The sequence below is a fragment of the Bactrocera latifrons genome, unplaced genomic scaffold, assembly GCF_001853355.1.
Source record: "Bactrocera latifrons isolate USDA-ARS-PBARC rearing strain unplaced genomic scaffold, ASM185335v1 scaffold_71, whole genome shotgun sequence".
Classification (NCBI taxonomy): domain Eukaryota; kingdom Metazoa; phylum Arthropoda; class Insecta; order Diptera; family Tephritidae; genus Bactrocera; species Bactrocera latifrons.
The window spans coordinates 356209-377819 of NW_017537390.1; the positions used below are offsets into that span (position 1 = coordinate 356209).

At 37.8% G+C, this 21611-nt stretch overlaps 1 long non-coding RNA gene across 2 annotated transcripts in view; it reads left to right on the forward strand.

The window, feature by feature from the left end:
- The window catches only part of LOC108976001, a 424947-nt gene that overhangs the window by 243651 nt on the left and 159685 nt on the right, over positions 1 to 21611 (forward strand). For both annotated transcript variants that reach the window (XR_001993910.1, XR_001993911.1), the window contains one exon: positions 5937 to 5984. This is a non-coding gene — a long non-coding RNA (uncharacterized LOC108976001). The remainder of the gene's footprint in view (positions 1 to 5936; positions 5985 to 21611) is intronic.

The window sequence follows — 21611 nt, forward strand, 5'->3', positions numbered from 1 at the left end:
CACTTTCTCAGTTTTCACCGAATTTTGGTAGTTCGTCTTAAAAATAATGTTAAGTAATCAATACAAATAAAAAAGCAATATACAGATTTTACATATTATAAAATTCCGAGTAACATACTTTTCTTAGTCCTTAAAAGCTGAAATATGCTCTTTTCTTCTAAGTTTTATAAACAAAGGTGATCTAAAATGTTATGTTAAGAAATTTATTAATATTATGAGAAGTTCAGTGAATAATGAGTACTTGTGCAAATAAGAATTAAATACAACACGGTGGTGTTAATACTGGTGCCAAGATAGACGAAATAAAATACGATTTCGACGTTATGACTGTCAACAGTGACGTGGGAGCCTATTCGCGAGTCCGACGACTGTTTGTTTGAGGACAGGAGATATTTCGTTTTCTGCTCGTCATTTTGAACACATCAGAAATTATTTTATGCCTTGGTTAACTGGTTTAGTTAACTGACTGATTTCTCACCTGTGATGCCAAAAGAAAAACCCCTGTCATTGGATATCAGCTAGCAGCAAAACGCCCAGAACCTATCGAAAATCTGCTTAGGTGTTTTATTTTTATTTTCGCTATTTTAACCGTATGTCTCATAGTATGAGATCCGAGGTGACTGTGCCTCGCAAAAACGGAACATCCAGGGAAGAGGTGTTGAGACGATTCCACCTGATCTTCTTCTAAACAGTAGATTCAGGCATCGTGGAAGATAAGCATTAGTCCCGACCGAACAGTGTCCAAAGAGTTCGCTGGACCTTCTTCGTTTTGCCCAAGAATCATTATGCACCAATATTCAGTGACATAGTTGGGATGATTTGTAGGGACCCCAGCTACTGGTGTTGAAAATACGGCAATTTGTCGCGAGTATAGCCGTTCCGCCGTTCCCAGCGCCTTCCACCAAACAGAAAGTCTGTAGAAGGTTATATGCTTAATATAGTTTAATAGAGCACCTGGTTTGGGTCATATTTATTTTATGCCTAAGTCGAAACTAAAAGATGACGGCCGGGTCTGCAAAAATGAGATAAAACTATGAAAAACCTTCTTACATAATTAATAGTATACTTTTTCAATGCCGGCAAGGCCCTTTATATGGTCATGGCTATGAAACTCATCTTGAAACATCAGATATGTGGTTTTCTTCGAAAGCTAATACTCCCCCAGCTTAATTTGCAATCATTGCAAGTCTTTAAAATCAATCCAAAAGCGTAATTACTGGCTAATCAAATCACATGCCAACTCATTAGCTTTCTTAAGGACTTGTGCATCAATGTATATCTGCATATTTGCTTTATCTAAGTATGCGTGTCTCCATAGCATGTAGGTTTGGCCATGAACCGCTTTCGAAATCTAATCGATTTTATGTTTGCTAAGTACATCCTCATGTTTTGCCAAGTATTTGCTCCACAAATATACATATGCTACATATACTCGTGCATTGGAGAGCTTGGGTGCTTAAATGCAGTTTTGCAGTGTCCTAAGTAATTGCAGCTTGCCACATTCGGCCACATCCATGTGTCTGGTTTAAGCCGCTGCAGTGACTATTACACTTTAACCCGATAATCTCTTACGACATTGATAACTAATTGCTCTGTAAATAAATTACCAGGCTAAGACATCACAGCATCAGTATCCGCATTAGCTGTGGCCATGTAAACATCTTGTCAATGCACTGAAAAAAATTGGTATGTTGATTTAAAAAGGGCATAGAATAATATAGTGATGGTGGTGATGGATGGGAAAAAGATAAAGAGAGGAATACAATATAATTTAATGTGTGTAAGAAAATTTAACTACTAATATTTAGGTAATACATTTTACTGCTTTTTTTTTAATAAAACGTTTTCAAATCTTTTATTTCGATAACAAATTTTAAGGACTCAAGTCATATTTCTTTACAACTCTCTATTGATTATATTACTAAATCCGTTGTGATCACAATCTTGTTTTCCTACATTATACATTCATTTATTTATAAATTGGTCCATTTCAAATCTAATATGACTGAAAAGGTAAAATGAACTCGATGGTGGATGAGGTTGCAAGACTATTTTGCATCCAATTCTTTACGCCTAAAAGTGGGACTAAGAAATGTTAACTGATCGTAGTAAAATTGGTGTGTGAGAATTTCTTCAATGTACCTCTGGCTCTTGCCTTATTTATATAAAATGGTTTTAATGAGCCTAAGGCACGTGTTGCAGCTGTAGTGACAGAAATATTCGTAATGATGCCCAGTAAGAGTAAAAGTATATCTAAATATACGTCCCAAAAAATAAGGTGACATTTGAATATTCTTTTTTAGGTTGGTAGTACTGTCAGTCACATTTATGTTAAATTTCATGTTAAAATATTCATTAGTGTTTGAGATACGTGTCGTTTTGTGAGCTGCTAAAAGTGAGTTTTTCGTRKTTTGCGATGTCGAAATTTGTTGAGCAAAGAATTTGCATTAAATAATCATTTCGCCAAAAACTCAATCCATATCGTTCCGCAGCCACTGTATTCACCTGATCTGGCGCCGTGCGACTTCTGGCTGTTCACCAAGCTCAAAAGACTGCTCCGGGGACACCGCTTTTATACAATAGAGGAGATTCAAGCTGCAGCGAAGACGGAACTGAAGGCCATCCCGGAACGGTACTACATCTAGTGGGGATTACTTTGATGGGGATGAAATTGATTTGGAAGAATAAATAAAGAATTTTCAAAATAAATACAATGTCACCTTATTTTTTGGGCACAGATATTATTATATAAATATACATTGTAAATAAAACCGAAATCCCCACACTTATTTCAATGATTTTTTCAGTCATCGAAATTTTTTCATAACCACTTTTTGGGATGGCTTTTAGCGAATTTTTTGTATCCTTTCGATCGACTGAAAACGGGTTCCACGGAGCGGAAATTTCAGTTTTGGGAAACAACAAAAAAATCCCACGAAGGCAAATTTGGTGAATGCGGTGGTTAACCAATGGTATTTATTGCGGTTTTGGCTTCAAATTCGGTCACAATTGTTGCTCGATGCGATTGAGCATTATCATCGTGGTTTTCCGCGGCTTTAGCGTGGTTTTTTATACTCTTGCAACCAGTTGCTACAGAGTATTATAGTTTGGCTCACCTAATGGTTGTACGTATCACCTAAACCTAAAGGAGATAAATATAGGGTTATAAGTACATGTACCTATAAGTGATCAGGATGATGAGAAGAAGTTGAAATCCGGTTGACTGTGCGTCCGTCCAGCTGTAACTTCAGTAAAAATGGAGATATCTCGATGAAACTTCGTATGTGGGTTATTACAAAAACAAAAAAAAAAAAACAATCGACTTCCGAGATGGTCGTTATGGGACAACTGCCACGCCCATAAATCGCCATTAACCAAAACAATAAAACATATAAAGTGCCATATCTAAGCACTAAATTAAGACATAAAACTGCAATTTGGTACAGCACGCGTGGCCCCGCCCTAATAAGTTTAATGTACATATGTATCTCCTAAACCAGTTAAGCTACGACAACCAAATTCGCCGAGTATAAATCTTATAAAAATTTCTACAGTGTGAAAATGGCTGAAAGCGAAGGATAACCTCACTCACTTCTTATTCTTATATAACGGTACTGTTAAAAACTATTAGAAACGCAATAAATCAATAACTAAATACGCCAGAGGCATTAAATCTGACCACCGAGATTGTATGAAAGGATTCTATGGAAAGCGGTGTGAAAATTATAAGAAGACTGTTCACTTTTAGGTGAAATCCGATATCTCGGGACCAACTGATTTCGACAAAATTTAGCATATGGCATTCCTTATAACTTCTTATGTCACATTGTGATAATGGACGAAATCGGACAACAATTACGCCTACTTTCCATATAGTACAATTCCTCATGATTCGTTCAGTTTCCAGTACACAAATCGAGATATATAACGGGACAAAACTTTGCACGATTAATTTATTTAGTGTTTGCGATCTTATGACCAAACATTTTTTAAATCCAACGAAAGCTGGTAGAGCTCCTAAGTACTGAAAATGTGAAGTTTTGTTTATTTGTTGAGTATTTCAGTTAAAGTCCTTATAGTGGCTTACATGTAACTTAATGGGCATACTCAGTGCGAAAGCCTTAAAATTGTCTTGTTTTGAGCATTTATTCCCATAAGCTAAAAAAGGTCCTGTACTGCTACAAGGATTTCGACCTTTTTCAAAGTTATAATACCCTTCCTTTCAAGAAATTGATTTTGATCGGTGCGTTCAATGCCAAGATTCTTGAAATATATCGTCAAATGAAAAAATTGTTCATACAATTACTTCATTCTGATAGTTCAGTTTCTTTGGCAGTTATATATTGTAATGATCCGATATCGGGTGCTCCGGCAAATAAGCAGCTTCTTAGGAAGAAAATACAGTGTTCAAATTTCCAGATCTATTAGTTAAAGACTAAGGGACAAGTTCGCGTATGTGCAGAGGGACGGATAGACAGACGTATGGATAGAAAGACGGAAATGGCTAAATCGACTGGACTAAAACTTTAACTGTAAACCTTTTTGAAGCCTCGAGTTTTAAGAATTCAGTGTATTATTTTTAAAAATTTACTCATTTTATTTCCACTCTAGGTGTGCCCCTTAAACCCAAGTATCTTAGTTCTATTATTTTACACATGTATAACTTGAGCAATCTAATCTAATAGCTGTTCCACACTTATGTGGGATAAGTTTACAGTTGTTGTCACCAAAAATAGACTTTCTCACTTTCGAACTCGGCTGTTGACTTAACACACACTCACCTACACCTATATCAAAATTCAACTTTAGGCGAAATTGCATTTTGTCGAAAAGTTGCAAGGACAAGTGGGCGCATAAAGAATGAAGTGTATCTCAGTTACAAACCCACAGAAGACACACATACATACGCATACTCATGAGAATAATGCAACTAAAACTAACAACAACAACCGCAATAAAATGGCCAGCACTGCATTCCTCGGTTGCCAACTAATGCCAACATATGCAAGTATTAGTGTGTTCTTTTCACAGTTTTGTACCCAAGTGTTTATGTGTAGATATATGTGTGAGTGTGTGTGTTGTGCAACTTTCGGCGTCGAAAACTATTTGCGCAAGTATTTGCTCGAACAACTTTTAATGTGATAATAAATCTTGCAACCAGCACTCGCACAGCCTTGGCAACAACACTAAATACCTATTAGGCACAACAACAACCATTGTTGTTGTCCATAAAGCCGTAGCCAAGAATTGTTGCAACAGCGTCTCATTCATTTGCGCCTGCACACAAAACTATTTAAAAGTCACGAAGCCATGCCACACAATGCAGCTCATTGGCATGATGCATGCGGTTCCGTGTCATTGTATTCGCATGTCTCTGTGTGTGTGTCGGATGATGTGTAAATGTATACGGTGCTGCATTTGTGCTTAACAAATTTTCTCAAACACTCACACATTCTCACTCTTGAACTGCCTTCTTGCCTCACATCCACCGGTGACCATTCGACAAATGTGCCTCAGTGCCACATTAGCAACAATAGCAACACTCAATAGTAATTTCCAGTTGTTAAATATACTAAGCTGCTATTGTTGTTGTTATTATTATATTCGAAATTGTTAGAAGTTCGTAAATGTAGCTTAGGCATACAAACTAACTTCATGTGGCAACATTGCTCCCTCAGCGCTCTTAGTTGCAGAGTAGCTTTTGTCATAGTTTTGGTGAATGCGGTGTTGAAGGATGTTGTTTGCTTTGTTTGGAAGTTTTGTTGTCGATTTATAGTTTTGATTTCGTCCCTTAGGGGTCGTTCAGCAATATTTCCCGAGTCTAAGATAGTTTTCATCATAAGATACCGTCGTAGAAATTCTTAACTAGCATTTTTTAGAAATCTTAAGATATATTTCAAAATGAAGTCACTAAAGCTAATTTTCTTGTCCTCCAGGGTTCATCGGCAATCGGACACAGATCGAGACCTCTTGCAGTACATATGGTAAGTGAAATCATTATTATATATTATATCTTTAGATCTTTTTATATACCCGAAATCCCATTGAATCGAAGAAGCATAAAAAATTACGAACTCGTGCTTTGAGTGTTCTTTTCACAACTTTGCTCCCTTAGAAGCTTGTCCGTATTTTTATTTCCAATTAAATTCGACTTCTTCTAGATTAGTTTAGATTAATTACATAGGAAGGCCAATAAGCCAAGTATAGACCATAATCCTTTGCGATACCAGATGTAGTTAAGTTGCTAGGTCGAAGATAAGTAATAATTCTTTAGGATGCCTGCGCTTGACGCGAATTTCCGAAAACTCCAGTGTATCATACCGTGTGGACCCCAGATGTTTACAGCGTAAGATATTATCTTTTGTTTCCCAGGCGCCTTGCTCTAGACGTGTCGTCCCACCAGACAGTGACCAGTTAGTATTCCCATCATGTTCCTACAGTCTCTTCTATCGAGTGCCAGTTGGAATTTTGTGTACTTCTGGTATACCGTTTTATATATGACTTTTGCAGTTTTGCACCCAGGCAGCTTGATCGGATTTTGATTTTCTTGCTTTGGTCGAGATCGTCGTATAGACAAAGCATGGGTTTCCGAATTTTGGTTACGTCTTCGGAAGTTAGCCGTACATCATTCTTGGCAATCACGTCCACTATTTCATTGCCCTCGATGCCTTTGTGGCCTGGCACCCAGTAGAAGTGAAGTTTTTTACTTTTGGTTTTTCCACTGCTGCCATGCTTCCCAAGCCACTTCTGGTCAATATGCGGTACGAATGTGGAATGAACATACTAACCACCTTGGTAGGGTAAAACCTCTGCCGTACTTTGAGTCCGGTACCCTGTTGCAATGCAACTCCATATTCAACTGACAAAGTCAGTTCTTCCCGCATTTGGGTTTTAACAACAACCACCACGATACTCGCCGAGGGGCCAGTCTGCATGAGCCTAACTCTGGACAGTATTTCCCGCACCAACTCCATCGTTCATTTTCAAGCCATCAGTACCTAACATACCTTTATGCCAGCCATATTTTGCTATGCTTACTTGGGACCTTCTTTCCCAGTTGAAAAGTGGGCTTATGTATAGTAGTGTTTTTGGTCAAATAATCGGTCACAGGCGTCGAATCGAATAAGAAATTTTCATTATAGAACTGCTTGAACAGCGCCTTAAGTTGTAAATATCTCCAATTGTGTAAGAAAATCTTATGATTTTGCCCGGGAATGCATAATACTATTGTGCGAGGCATGCAATAATTTTGAAAAAGTGGGCGTGCCCTCGCTCTAATAAGTTTAGTGTACAAATACGAGTATGCCAAACCAATTAAGCAATAATAAAAAATTGACCGATATCGAGCATATTCGACATAAAATATTATTTTGAGATTTTTATAATACAGTATAAAAACGAGCAAAATCGGACTATAACCACGCCTATTTCTCATTTAGCACAATTTTAAATTATATCCGATTCTTTCACTTAACAATATACAAATCAAATATCAATGAATGTATCGCAAGAAGACCCGAATAGTGCGTTTAAAGTATAGTAGGTAACCTTATGATCAGAAAGCTTCCAAATCGGACCCAAACTATTAAAGTCCACAGATACCGAATATGTAGATCCAGTTTCCAAATGCGAACTTTTATCGAATATATCGATCAATCTGTGAGATGTATTATAGAAATTCGGTGAGAATTCTCTCATAATAATTGTGCGCCTGTATATCAAAAATTTATTGCATGAGATCAATACTTCTCTGCGTCCCATATACCTAATAGACAGATTTTCGAATTTCTGCTTGACTTTATAGTTAAAAATCGAACGAAAACTTGCCCTAGGCCTCATATTACTCACACACCTTTGTATTTGAGATATTTCCGTGGTTTTGGTGCTAGCAAGTTGCAAGAGTATGAAATGTTCGGTTACATCTGTTCTTTATTTGTTCTGTTTCTATTTGCCTATATATCACAATCGATTTTGTCTTAAAAAGAAACATGTGTAGTTCTCCAAAGAGTATTACAATTTTTGTAAACCAAAACATGCCTTTTTTTGTTTATTTGCTTATGTATCATCTTTTTGGATAGATTGACAATATTTGATTAAAGTTCAAGATTTCAATAGATGATATAATGCCGATTCCGTAAAATCATGAGTTTTTAGTATTTACTGTCTATAAATGTAATCTGGTGTGACTATTTGAAGCAGCATTCCAAGGTATAGATTCGAATATTGTTGGGTGAAATGGCTTACTCCCACTTCAGTTTAATACTTTCTTCAGGAGAGTTTAAGCGTTGACCTTGGCAGCAACCTACTCTGTAGATTTTGAAATTCGGTTTAGTTAAAGTGTTGATGTTTCGGAAAAACTTCGCGGTAGAATTTAAATAGTTTCTTAAAGGATGACTAAAAGATGATATTTTGTTGAAGCGATCTTCAAATCGGTTTTTTGATATTGTTAATCGAACTGATGTTTTTTCTCGGCTCGCCTTAGCAGGATAACTCCTTACGAAATCATCTAAAGAGAAAAACAAAAATACGTGTTTTAGTTAAAAGCTTAACATAGAACTTGGCAGAAGAAAAAAAGCTGAAATTCGATTTTTCGCAGACATTTTTACAAATTAAAGAGACATAGTAGATTGAGATAGAAAAGTCAGAGAGACGTCTCAACATCCCTTATGAATCGACACAATCATTTTGCATAATATTTTGGGTATTTGGGTTGCATGTGACTTTAAAACGTGGAAACGCATTTTTTATATCTTGAAAAGGATATATTAAGTTTGTCACGACGTGTGTAGCACCTCGAAACAAAAGACGGAAACCCTATGTAATATATATCTAATTGATCAACATGACCAGCTGAGTCTGTTTTTCTGTGTAGACTCGAACTAGCTCCTCCGATTTTAAGTTAACTTTTTTCTTGTGTTCGTTGTCAGTCCGGTTCAAATTTGATCAGGTCCTATACTTTATTTTTTACTAATTTAAGTTTTTACTATCAACAAGCTACCAGTCATGTTTAGACAAAATTTTTGATATAACTATATGCAGAAATGTAGCGTGGCGAGTAAATACACCTACCTCTGGCGTGTTGGACATTAGTTCGACATTTATATGAATATGAACACACGCGTGTTCGTCCTTGCTACAACCAGCACTAATGTCCCTCATTTACTAAATATAAATAGTGATCATTTTTTTCGACCACCATCTTCTAACTACACTAACATTTTACTTTTTACAACAACAAAAGTCGTCTGTAGTAACAAGAAAAGCTCTATATGTGCAACTAAGCATGTGTTGCACCATGTCGCTTAGTGTCAGAGCATGTTAAATGTTGCTGCAAGGATAAAGTCGCGTAGTCAACACTAATTGCTGATCCTTTGTTGAACTTGCAGCACTTGCTACTGCACATGTGTGCGTGGATGTGTCGACGTGTGGGTGTGCGCTGCTAAATACATCCGCAGGACATTAAAAGGCATTTAATTTTGTTCAATGTGGCAACAATAGATACAGTGCCACAAATGTAGCGCACAAACGCACTAATTACAGTTTGTTGCATGTTGTCACTTGCGCACTCACTTAATCGCGTACTTACGTCCATACTTACGAACTTACTTAACGTGCAACATCACATTGCATGTGCGTCATTAATTGCTAATGTCGGCTGCATTTGTATGTATGTTGCATATTCCAAAGCGCCACAATAAAAGTCACTAAGCATGCAACACTCGACCTTGCCACCAAAACTCTAATCACCAAAAATATCAGAGCGTCCTTTCGATCAGTACAGTTTGTGGCAAGCACCAACGTCTATTCGCCTTAAGCGTCAGCACTGTGCAACATTTGTAAGCAACGACTTTCATAATTTAAATTGCAGCATCCTTTGTTGTGATTTTCGATTTCTTGACTCTTCGCCAATTTGTAAAGGTTTTTTGTTGTTGTTGTTGTGACTCGCCGCCAAGATATACAGGTTCTTTGTTGCTGTTGAAGCAACATTTTACCATATTACGATGAATTTACAAGTTGCGCTTTGGCCATCGCCAGTCATTATTGCTGCAAATGCAATGTTGCACGTTCACACCGCACAACATTCAATGGCAAAAACGTGTTTATGGCCAACAGTTTGCTTACCTACAGCATTAGCACTGTTATTGTTGTTGTTTTTGTTTCGCCGCCTTAGGTAATGTGTATGTATGTGCGCGTGTCTGTTTGCTGCTGCTCCGGCTGCTGCGTTCTGCTCTGCTGCATTTGGAATTTCTATTTCGAAAATTTTCATTTTCAATTTGTTACGCACGAACACGCTGCCAAATGCAAACGCAGCACTACGGCGCACATTCAACACCACACGCGCACAACCCACACATATACAGGCAAACGTAACTGCGTGTTATTATTGCGTTGCCGGCACATAATAGTCATCTAAATACTCGATGCTGCCACCTGCATCTGGTCTGCCAGCTAAGTGGAGGATTTCGCTAAAACCTTTTGCTTTGCTGTTGTTGTTGCAGTTGCGGTGGTGTAAAGTTAAAGGGGCTGCGTTGTCTGCACCAAAAAGGTTGATTTTAATGGATATTCAACACTGCTGAGCGCAGAGGTCGCTGCTTCATATAAAATATTACATTTGCATACAGCGGCGGATAATAAAATAGAATTAGTATGGTTAATTTAGCAAAAAGATTATATAAGTGTTTAATATATTAAATAAATAATAAAATATAGTTCAAGTAAGTCAGAATACGTTATACTATTCCTTAAGAGTGACAAATTTTAATCAAAAAGTATGTAATGCAAAAAGTATGTAATGCAAAAAAATGTAATGCAAAAAAATCAATTTTTTTTCGAAAAAGACCGTCGTGTTAACAGCTGTGAAACAATGCTTTTTGACTATCAAAATGAAAATGAAACGCATCATAACTCTAGATGAGACTTGGATCTATGCTTATGATTCCGAAACAACCGATCAATCGAGCGAATATCGTGCAAAAGACAAGCCGAAACCAAAAAAACCACTCGGAGTCGCTCAAAAACCAAGGTCAAGTTTCCTTCGATTATCGTGGTAGAGTATGAATTCCGTCCACCGGGCCAAACTGTCAACAAAGAGTATTATTTGAGCGTTATACGCCATTTACGTGAAGCTATTTGCCTCAAGAGCTGGTGGTTATGGTTTCTAAATTTATTAAATTAATCGACGAACATCGCTATATATACAAAATCATTTGATCCAGAGATCGCACTGGGACTACTACATAGCTATAGTTCTTTGTTAAGCCATAAAAATAGAGCTCCTGTATTCGAATTTATAAGTCAACAAACCTCGTGTTCTTTAATACAGCTTGCGCAGCTGGCGTCCAAATTTGGTACTAGGGAGAAGCTAGCCTTACTGAAGGTAAAGAGCTCACTGGCTCTTTTACAATCGATTTTGGGCCAAAAGGTAAAAGCGTAAAGTGCTCACTCGACTTCTTACGATCGATCTTGGGTCAATATAATCTTGCGACGGGCATTAACCCATGACCAAGATCTTGCGAAGCCCAGTTATTCAGTGGCAAAACACACAAGTATAGTAGAGGGAAGTACTGACCCGTTTCCTCTCTGCTGATAACGGGGCCAGTTCATCAACTTCACATTTGCCTGGAATTCCGTTGTGATCTGGCACCCATACTTACTAGTCATATATAACTTAACCTCAACCAGCCCTGAACGCACGTTTGGTGAGCTCAAGGCTAATATCGCCGTTTTGGTAGTCACTTCTATGCAGATGGTTGCATTTTAGGAAGGTAAATCTATCGTTACCTTAATGTCAGCAACCTCGGCTTAAAAAACACTTCAGTAGCCTCAATAGATAGAGAGTTTCGGCCAATGTATCTCTCCACCAAGCTTAGACCTCTCAGTAATGAACCTCTTCTGCAACGATTTTTACCTGCCAACAACTCCCTTAGAGTTATATATGTGAGCAAAGGAAATATTGAATTATGGAGTGCAAAAAAGTATCCCAGAGCTTGGTTTTTGTGATTGAAATCACCTTATAACAAATCTAACTGACGCGTATTATATAAAGATTTGTTGATGTTATGGGTGATACATCTTACCTTAATCATATTTCATTGACTGCCACTGTATGCAAACCATATGCACTGTAAATATTTCAGATGTAACATCTTCCATTTTATCAAAAAAAAAGTCCAGCGATATCAATTTTAAATTTATTTCTATTGATTCGCTTTACAAAGTTGAAAGTTAATTTTGTGGAACTTTATCTTTTCAATAAATGTGTTGATGTTGAAGCAGGAAAGCTTATAAGTTCTTGCTGCCAATGAAACCATATTTTTTTTTCAAATTTTGTTCTCCTGACTCAAGGTATTAGTGTGCTCCATTGGCTTTCTAAAATTTTGAGTCTCTGCATCAGTCAACTGATAATATACGATCTCAGTGGATTAGACGAAAATCGGAGCAAAAGTTCTAAATTTTATTTATTTAGTAAACGTTTCCTTTTAACGGATCATCAAAGAAATATAGTCAACCCAAGTCTAAATTAACTGGTTTATTGATGACCTTCATAACGTTAATTTCTTAATAACATGTCATGATTAAATAAAGGTGTCAAGAAATTTGAAATACTGATATTTTAAAAGATCGTGTTAGGTGTATTAAGAAAATCCTTGCATTTATTACAAGCAGTACTGGTTTGCAGCCAAAAATTTACTTGGCAAGGAGAACTTTTTTTCCGATTGCATGTCCTTCAAATCTTTCAATATCACGTCCTTCAATATTAATTAAATTTCCTACTAGTTAGTGTATTTTTAGGTTAGGCATATAAATTTAAATATACAAATTCAATTTATGAAAACGTTCCGGACGTCAATAGCCCACCAAACCATGTGATAGTTAGAGCTTTAATCTCTACATATGAAAGATCCAAATTAGTGAGAGTCTCAGCCATGAGATCAAACAGATGTACTTTGATATCACATTTGGATACATTTATCCAAGTGGATGAAGTATTTAAAAACTGTTGACTCTACAGGTTGCGTACTCTTCAGCTTTTTTTTTTTTTTTTTTTTGACGCAGAAGTTTTAGTAACTGACTGAGCGGTTCAAAAGAACTGTGGAATAGGAAACCATAACCTACTCGCAGTAAAATCTGTGTTCACTAGTCGACAGTTGGAGAGTAAGATATATAGACGAGGATTGTACTGCGACTTTAGGTTTATTGTGCCCTCTCAGAGTCATATATCTTAATACTTCTCTTATATTGGATGTCTCTTCAGACAGTATTTCATATATATTATATTTATTGCGAGATTAATCATAAGGACTTTTAAGAAAATGGTGTTTTTGTTTTCGCTCTCATTTCATAGAGTGAAAGTGCATTCAAAACTGCTTTAGCCAATTAGGAACTGAACTACAACTATTTTCTGAAATTCAACTCAAACCTTCACATATACATATATATGTTTATAGTTCTGCAACAACAAACTTCAAAGCTCATTTTCGAGTAAGTTGCAATCTCGCCACACTCTCCGGGGAAGTCAATAAATGTGTTTGTCAATATTAAATCGTCACAAAACCGAACCATTCATTAGTAAGCCACCCGCAAACTAAAGGACAAACCGAGGGGACATGTGATGAATGCAACAAACCGAATGTGCGTGCGTGTGTGTGTGCGGCAAACACAAGTGCAACATATCCTTTAACACTTCCGGCAATGCATGCATTGCATATACATATATGTATGTGTGTATGTATTGACATATAAAAGTAGGTGTGCGGCATTAGTTGCAACCACACGTGTAGCTGATAGCAAGAATATCTATCTTGAGTGAGCTGGTGGCAACAATACATCAGCACAGCATTTGCTTTAGCTGTGCAATAGACTTGCAAGGGAAATTATTTATGTATGTACTCACATGTATATAGATATATGCATTAAATATATACGTATGTAGTGTGTGGCATGTACAAATAGTTGCCACTTGGACTTTTGACGCTCGAAATACACTTGTGGGGCAAGCCTTTAAATTGAAGTGTTTGTATGTAAGCGCATATGTATGTAWGTGTAAGTGATTCTTTGAAGACTCATATACGGCCCACAAGGGTTCTGTATGCGTATGTGTGTGTTATCTGTAACCTGGCTAAAGCAAAGTTGCAGGACAGTAAACGCTCAGCTACTACATCGGGTTGCTTTTAGTTGATGGATGAATTGAGAGCTGTATACATACTAAAAAACACACATGCACACGTAAACTAACACACATACACAAATGAAAAAAATTCATACACACATACATACAAAATCTCACAGCGCGCCGCCACGAATGATTGAATGAATGATGCTTGAAATAAATACACTACAAGCCGCCATGCAACATGCAGCGCAAAATAAATCAAACAACAGCAACAACAAAATCCAACAGCAATCCTTCACTCATGCTTTGTTTTCGCCGATTTCTGATTTTCCTTTTCCTTTCGCGGCGTGCGGCAAACTTTAAGCCACACCACACATATATGTGCACTCTCCCCAAGTTCCTTGCAATAAGCATATTATGTATCCTCATTCACTTGCATCCATACTTGCCTCACATGGTTGGTTGGCTGTCGTCGCTTGGCGTGGCGGTCGTCATGGTGAAGTGGCGCAGCAACCGGCGCAGGTGAGTGAGTTACTCGACGCTGCTGGTGTGGAGCGTGAGGCGCAATGTAAAGTTCGTCCGGAGGATGCACTTAAGTGTCTTGTTCGTTGGCGTTGAAGTGTTGCAGCGATATGAGGTGGACAATAAAAGCAAAAACTCCTGTAAACTTGTGATTCTTTGTTTCAATATTTATAGTTGCTTTGGGTTGTTGTTGTTGTAGCTTTATTTTTTTATTTATTTTTTTCTATTTTAAAAGAAACATATTTGTGTATGAGCTTTGGTGCAATATTCGCAAGGGAGCTCTTAAGCAGGCTTGATTTGGTTGAAGTGAAGTAGTGAAGCGCCGGGATTTAAAGTAATTTCGTATTTAAATTTTGGAAATTTGTTATAAACCTTTCCATGAATACTTTCTTGTCACCTTGGCCTCAGAAAAGTATGTCTTAAAGCATCTAATGAAAAGTGCCATCCTCAAGAGCCATCATCAAAAAAATAATACAACTTTTATTTGTGGTCTTTACTTCCATAGATTTCACCCTACTACCTATTATTATATTTTATTTGCCTTGAAAGTCTTTCTTCATTTAATAATGTATTGGCCTGGAAACCAAACAATAAGTTGCTTAGTATATACTCTTAATGGGCACCTGTAAAGCCCATAGAATCGGTGATCTGTTTTTAGAGCAGAAAATTATGTACAATTTAGACTGCCTTAAAACTACGAGTAAGATAGAACATGCATTTCTTACATTTACGTTATTCTGTTTAAAGGCTAACTTAGTCCTGCCTGTTTTTCACCAACTCTCTCGCCTTAGCAGAGACTCGAGAGCTCCACTAAACAGGGTCTGTCCGGAAATTAATAGGACTGAGGCGATTTAAGAAAATGTATTAACACATCGTTATAATTCTTTAAAAACTTTCAAAATAGGCCCGTTCTAGGTCGATGCAGCGCTGCCAGCTCGATTTCCAAGCATAGAAGGCGTCACTCAAGGCATTCTCCGGAATAGCTTTGAGAGCTGGGGTGCATGCCTTCTGTGGCGTGTGCCACTCGGAAGATTGCCTCCTTATCTCGGGATCATACTCAAAGATCTACGACTCGTCACCTGTGATTACGTTATTAAAAAATTGGGGGTCACTTCCGCAAATGTAAATTTTTCTTAGCACACTTCCACTCGCCACAATTACTAGCCGTCAGTGAGCACTTTTGGAACCACCTTCGCGCACACCTTGCGCATATTCAAGGGCTTCGTCACGATGTCATGATTTCGATAAATTTGACATCTGGGTTCAAACACACGAGTCAGATTGTCGAAGACGTAGGTCTCCAAGCACGGCCTTCGTCTGCAAATCCTTCCCGGCCCTCCAAAAAGGTCTGGTGCCACCGAAACAAAGCTCTTCTTGGTAAAGCAATATCAGTCTTGATCATATCAAACGTCTCTGTCGCAGATTTACTGAGTTTCCTTCAGAATTTAATCGCGTACGTCTGTTTTAACGAATGCTGCATTTTCAGCTTGAACCACTCACAGAAACACGTCGCGCGAAAATGTTTGTCCTGACTCTGAAGGTGCTCGGAGACAACTGACCAGCCGCTCATTCGTTAGCTAGGTACAGCCGAAGTACAGTCGCGGCGGAAATCCTATTTTCCGGACAAACCCTGTATATGAGACAATAGTTTACTCATTGCCTTCTTATGGGAAAATATTAATAAGGGTTTAGTTATAGACTAAGATATAATCTTTGTGTCTTGTTAGATTTTAATGCTTATTACCATTCGAAAGAACATTTTTTGGCATTTATTTTTTGAATACTATATTTTGCAAATTTTGACCAGATAGTCCATCCGTTGAGTCAAATTTGATGCGATGCGTGAGAAGTTGCGCGGTCTTCTTGAAACCAAATGTCGTCGAGATCCTGAGCTTCAGTTTCAGGCATCGGTCGCCATTGACGGTTACGTTCTCACCGCCATAATTTTTGAAGAAATGTGAACCCATGACTCCACCGAACCATAAACCACACCAAATCGTTGTCTTTTCACGACAAAATTACAGCTATTCAATCTTTTCAGGTTGCTCTTCGCCAAAAATACCCAATGAGGCAGAAATGGGTCTCATCGTTGATCAAAATTTGGCTAGAAAACGTCGGATTTTCTTTGAGCTTTTTGAGAGCCCACAAAGCGAAGCGATATCAAGCAGCTTCAGTCTTTGCACAAGCTGTATTTTGTATGTTTTCATTTTAAGATCTCGACGTAATATGCGCCAAGTCGTTCCGTTCGTGATTGCGGCGAACGGCGCTTTTATCGGTTCTCCACCGTGGTCGTATATACTCTCAGCTACGGCTGCTATATTTTTTTCACTGCGTGTGAATGTGATCTATTCGGTCGGATAATATCGAATCGTAAATTCTGGGTCTCAAGTTGCAAAAAGAATGCTCAGTAGGCCAACTAAATTGACTATAATTTGAGTGAAACCCGCGAAACACTTTTTTTTACAGATCGCGAATTTTCGCAATAAAGTTGAACAATTTGTAAACGTAGTTGAGGTCTTTCCATGATGAAATGCGATAGAATTCAGAACTAAAATAACATGATACGACTCACGCGTGATTTGTCAAACAAAGGCTATTAAGAAAATACTTTTACTTGGATCCCCTCTGTAGGAAGACTGATTCGTTTCGTGGTTGCGTCCGAACTGACTCTTCTTTGTTTTTTCTCGCTTTCATGTCGCCAGTTACAAGTTTTAAAAATTACATTTGGGTTGCTTATTTGAGCAACATTAAAATAAGGTAACGATACAACATAATACAGTAATCACATTTACATTGCTACACCTCTTAAATAGAGTTTGATCGAATACCATAACGATGATAACAGAGTTTATACGAACAAAGCCTGGAATAGCCGCTCCATATTCGGAACCCAAATATAATTTAGTTAGAAATTCCGAACGGTTTTACGAGACGGAACGGCGACCGTCCCACCCAAGTAAAACGAATGTGGTTGCAGTGTGGAAAAATGTTTATTTTTCGAAGAAGTATTTAGTTGCAGTCGTAACACCGTTAGCTAACGATATGCGAAAATCGATTTTTTAAAATATTACACAAATCGAATAATCTTCATAATACTACTTCTAATGACAATAATATTTCCATAAGCCTCGGAAAGTGCCGAATACACCGGTTACATTGAAAAATATATATGCCAAGCACATTTTTTTTTTCTCAAAAATATAGTAAAGAAGAAACTACTAAGCTCGTTAAAGCGCTGCCACAGCTTCCACTTTACCTACAAATATACAAATAACTGTCGACATACTTATAAAAGACGCTGCGATATATTCGTTACACACTCATACTCTACCAACGCCGATGACGAAGTAAAAACACAGCCACACCGGAAACTAATATACACCCGCCCGCAACCGAGGCGCGAAGACAGCAACACCTTTCGATATCAGCAAGCGCGCAGACACTTCACTACGGCAGCCAAGCTAGCGGAGCTTTGGCAAAGAACCACTAAGCCGCGGGGCAGCAAAGGAGAGAATAACAATAATAAGAACATAAGAAGAATAACGAAACAGAATGTTGACTGAAGGAAGTTCAGGTAATGCGAGGGTGGTGGTGGCGGTGGCGGCTGACGGAAGTTAAGCGTTGGCTGATAGTGTTGCTGGTGTTTGTGGCGGCGGCGCCGATTGCGGATGTTGCTTCACTTCGCTGCGTTTAATTACAAGTATTTCGCATTGAGCTAAGCGTCGGCGGCGGAGAGTGTTCCCTTGTGTTCGTAGCTATGGAAATGTGGTTGCGAAAACGCTGCCAGAAAAGGTGTACTACAATAAAAAATTGTAGTGTTATTGTTCAAGATTTTTTTGTAGTTGTTGCGACAACTGTATTTCATTATACAAAAGCTGTATCTGTGCCGTTGCTCCACTCATTTTAATGAAATATAATTGACTCAGGATATGCAGAGTCAGTATTATATGCGGCGAACTTCCCTTTTTTTTTTGACAAATCTGCCGCCGCGTCCATTGTTGCATGTAATAGTTACATTAAAGTTTTATTTTTAAGTAAGAAAAGTAAGGCAGACGGACTGCTCGTTTTACTTCCGGATTTTTGTTATTTTCTGAGAATATTTCTGAAAGATTGTTTGTATAGAAAAAAAAGAATTTAATTACTATCTGATTCAAAGTTATGACAAGTAAATGTTTCTATTTTTGGTTTTTAATATTTCAATACTTAAAGCTCACCTACTCTGACTTAAAGTTTCTATATCGTGAAATCCCAAGGTACAAGTTTCTTTTCTAACCTTCCTCATATCATTAATATATGCCGCGGTCATGCTTGTCAGACGCTTTCTGCTGTTTTGGTGTTTTCAAGACAATATTTGTTTCAACAGATCGTAGGACCCTGATTGTCGTACTTAGGCCATCATTAAGCTTATTGTGCTCTCGGGTGGTAAACGGTTTAAGCCTTATGCAACAATTTATAAGAATTGGTTAATAACCTCATTCCTTTTTAACCCCAGCTTCACATTTTTTTTTTTTTTGCCTAGGAGTAAGAGGTTTTTGGTATGTACAACACCATCACTACCCCAAAGTAATTTTGCGGAATGTCCTGTGTTGCTCGTGTTCCAATACCTGCGATGTTCCTCCAGGGAACACTGCTTCACATAAACCCTGAAGGAGGTAATGGCCTGGGAAGCTTAGGGAAATTGCGTCCCCAGTCCTTTCATTTCCTTTTATTTCTACATATATAATCGAGTAGCCAGAGGATATTAATTTCCCACTAAAAGTCTGGTAATTGCCTATCGAGCATAACCTAACGAAGTGAGATTTAGTATTGGCGCTACAGATGACATTGGATGCCGCTTGGCTGTCAACTAGACTGTATGGTATGGTGGACTGGTTAGAGCAGAAGCCCACTTGGCAGCATCTGTTATGCTCACAATTTCTGCCTGAAATACCGAATTGTTAAGTTTGAAGCTGCGTTCTGTGTATGTATTACTACACTTCTGTTCCTGTTTCACTCTTTGATGATGGTACATATATAGACTTCGCCGTTGGAACTGTCGATCGCAGAACCATCAGCCCAATTTTTTCTACTGGAAATGAAACGGACGATATATGTTTTGTTAGCTTGCATCTTGTTATTGATTTCCATTTGCTCTGAGCTAGTTTAAAATACCTTTAAAGCTCTCTTTTAATCGTTCTCAGCGGGTATGGTATCAACTCTGCCTGAGACTCGTCTAAAGAGTCTGCCATGTCGTCTGTCTTTCTGTAGGCGGGAGCCTATATTAGGGTCAATTAGCTGAAAGCCTTCCTGCAATTGTTGACTACGCAGGAATTAAACTGTGATATTGATAAGACAAGTAATGCCGCATGGCCATCTATAGGATATATTTGCCTTCTGTTTCCTCCCTTAGTTGTTCAGTGGAACTCCTTCTCTGTATCTAATACTGCGAGTTAAAATTTTTCATCTGAGTATAGTAGACGAATAGAAATGGACATGTGAAATTCATTGGAGTACACCTTTGAGCCTACACCGTAATCCATTTTGGACCTTTCGATATAGATAGAGGTAGTATACTCCTCCCCTACCAAACCTGTTCTTTTCACGTCTCAATAGCAAACTCACCCAAAAATAAAAAAAATCAGTCAAACGTTGGAAGATTATAATCTGTTTAAGTCTTAAGTTTAACTGGTTTATAATGGCGCTATCTCCATAATCTTTCCGGTTCCAACCTCCCAATACTTTATTGCGATAGCAGAACTAGCCGAGTAAATCCGCCTGGGGGCAAATGATGTAGGAGTATATTAAGTACTTCGGACGGTTGTGATTTGTAATAAACCCCGGTGTCCACCGCACTTTGAGTTCCATTCAATTTCCAGTTACTATTTTGTTTCTTTAATGTGGTCCAAGAGTTAGAAATTTCCTAATGGCATATGGTGTAACACGACGATATTTGTTTGAAGGACCCAGTATTTTGACGTGGGGTACAGAGAAATTATTGTACCACCGAGCGAGAGAAGACTAAATTGAGATAGTTTTAGTTTACTTGTGAAGGGCATAAGTTCCATTTTACTGGTCCGTTGATCGCAGCCCATAGGTGTAACCTTCATACGGCTCCTTCCATAATATCACTGATTGTGGTAGAAAATATTTTTGATACCATCAAAGCTTATTAATGCATTTCAAGACTTTTTTTGAAACTGTTGGAACTAAAACTGCCCCTAGTTGTGGGAAAAAATTAACTGTAAAGCAACTTTAAACAAGAAAATAAAAAATGTTGCAATGTGACTGACGGAAATAGTAAAATTTTGATAGTTGTGTATATATATCCGCAGCTCTTCGGTCTTGTACTCCACCGTCCACTCATCCGCGAAACCTTAAATATAAATTGGCCCAAAAGAAATAATTCCATATGAAAATATCTCGAAGGAACTATTTCGAGATCTTCCTTTTACCTTTTAGATTAGGTGAGTGTCACTCCTCTAGGAAAGGCTGTAGCGGTACAAATAAGTAGGGATCTTTCTGGTGTTTTCTGAGGTATTTTTCTGAAGATTAATTAATGAGTTGCATAGCCCACTATTATTTGAGAGCATGCTTAAAGTTTTTCAAATAAATTGAAAATAATTTTTTTTAATACAATCCTGTTACAACAAAACAAAAATGGCAAAAAGAGGCTCTAAAAATTTTAAGCGAATTTCCGAGAAAAGCTTTGGATTTTTATACTCTCGCAACAAAGTTGCTAAAGAGAGTATTATAGTTTTGTTCACATAACGGTTGTTTGTAAGTCCTAAATCTAAAAGAGTCAGATATAGAGTTATATATACCAAAGTGAAAGGGTGACGAGTAGAGTTGAAATCCGGATGTCCGTCTGTCCATCCGTCCGTGCAAGCTGTAACTTGAGTAAAAATTGAGATATCATGATGAAACTTGATACACGTATTTCTTGGCTCCATAAGAAGGTTAAGTTCGAAGATGGACAAAATCGGCCCACTGCCACGCC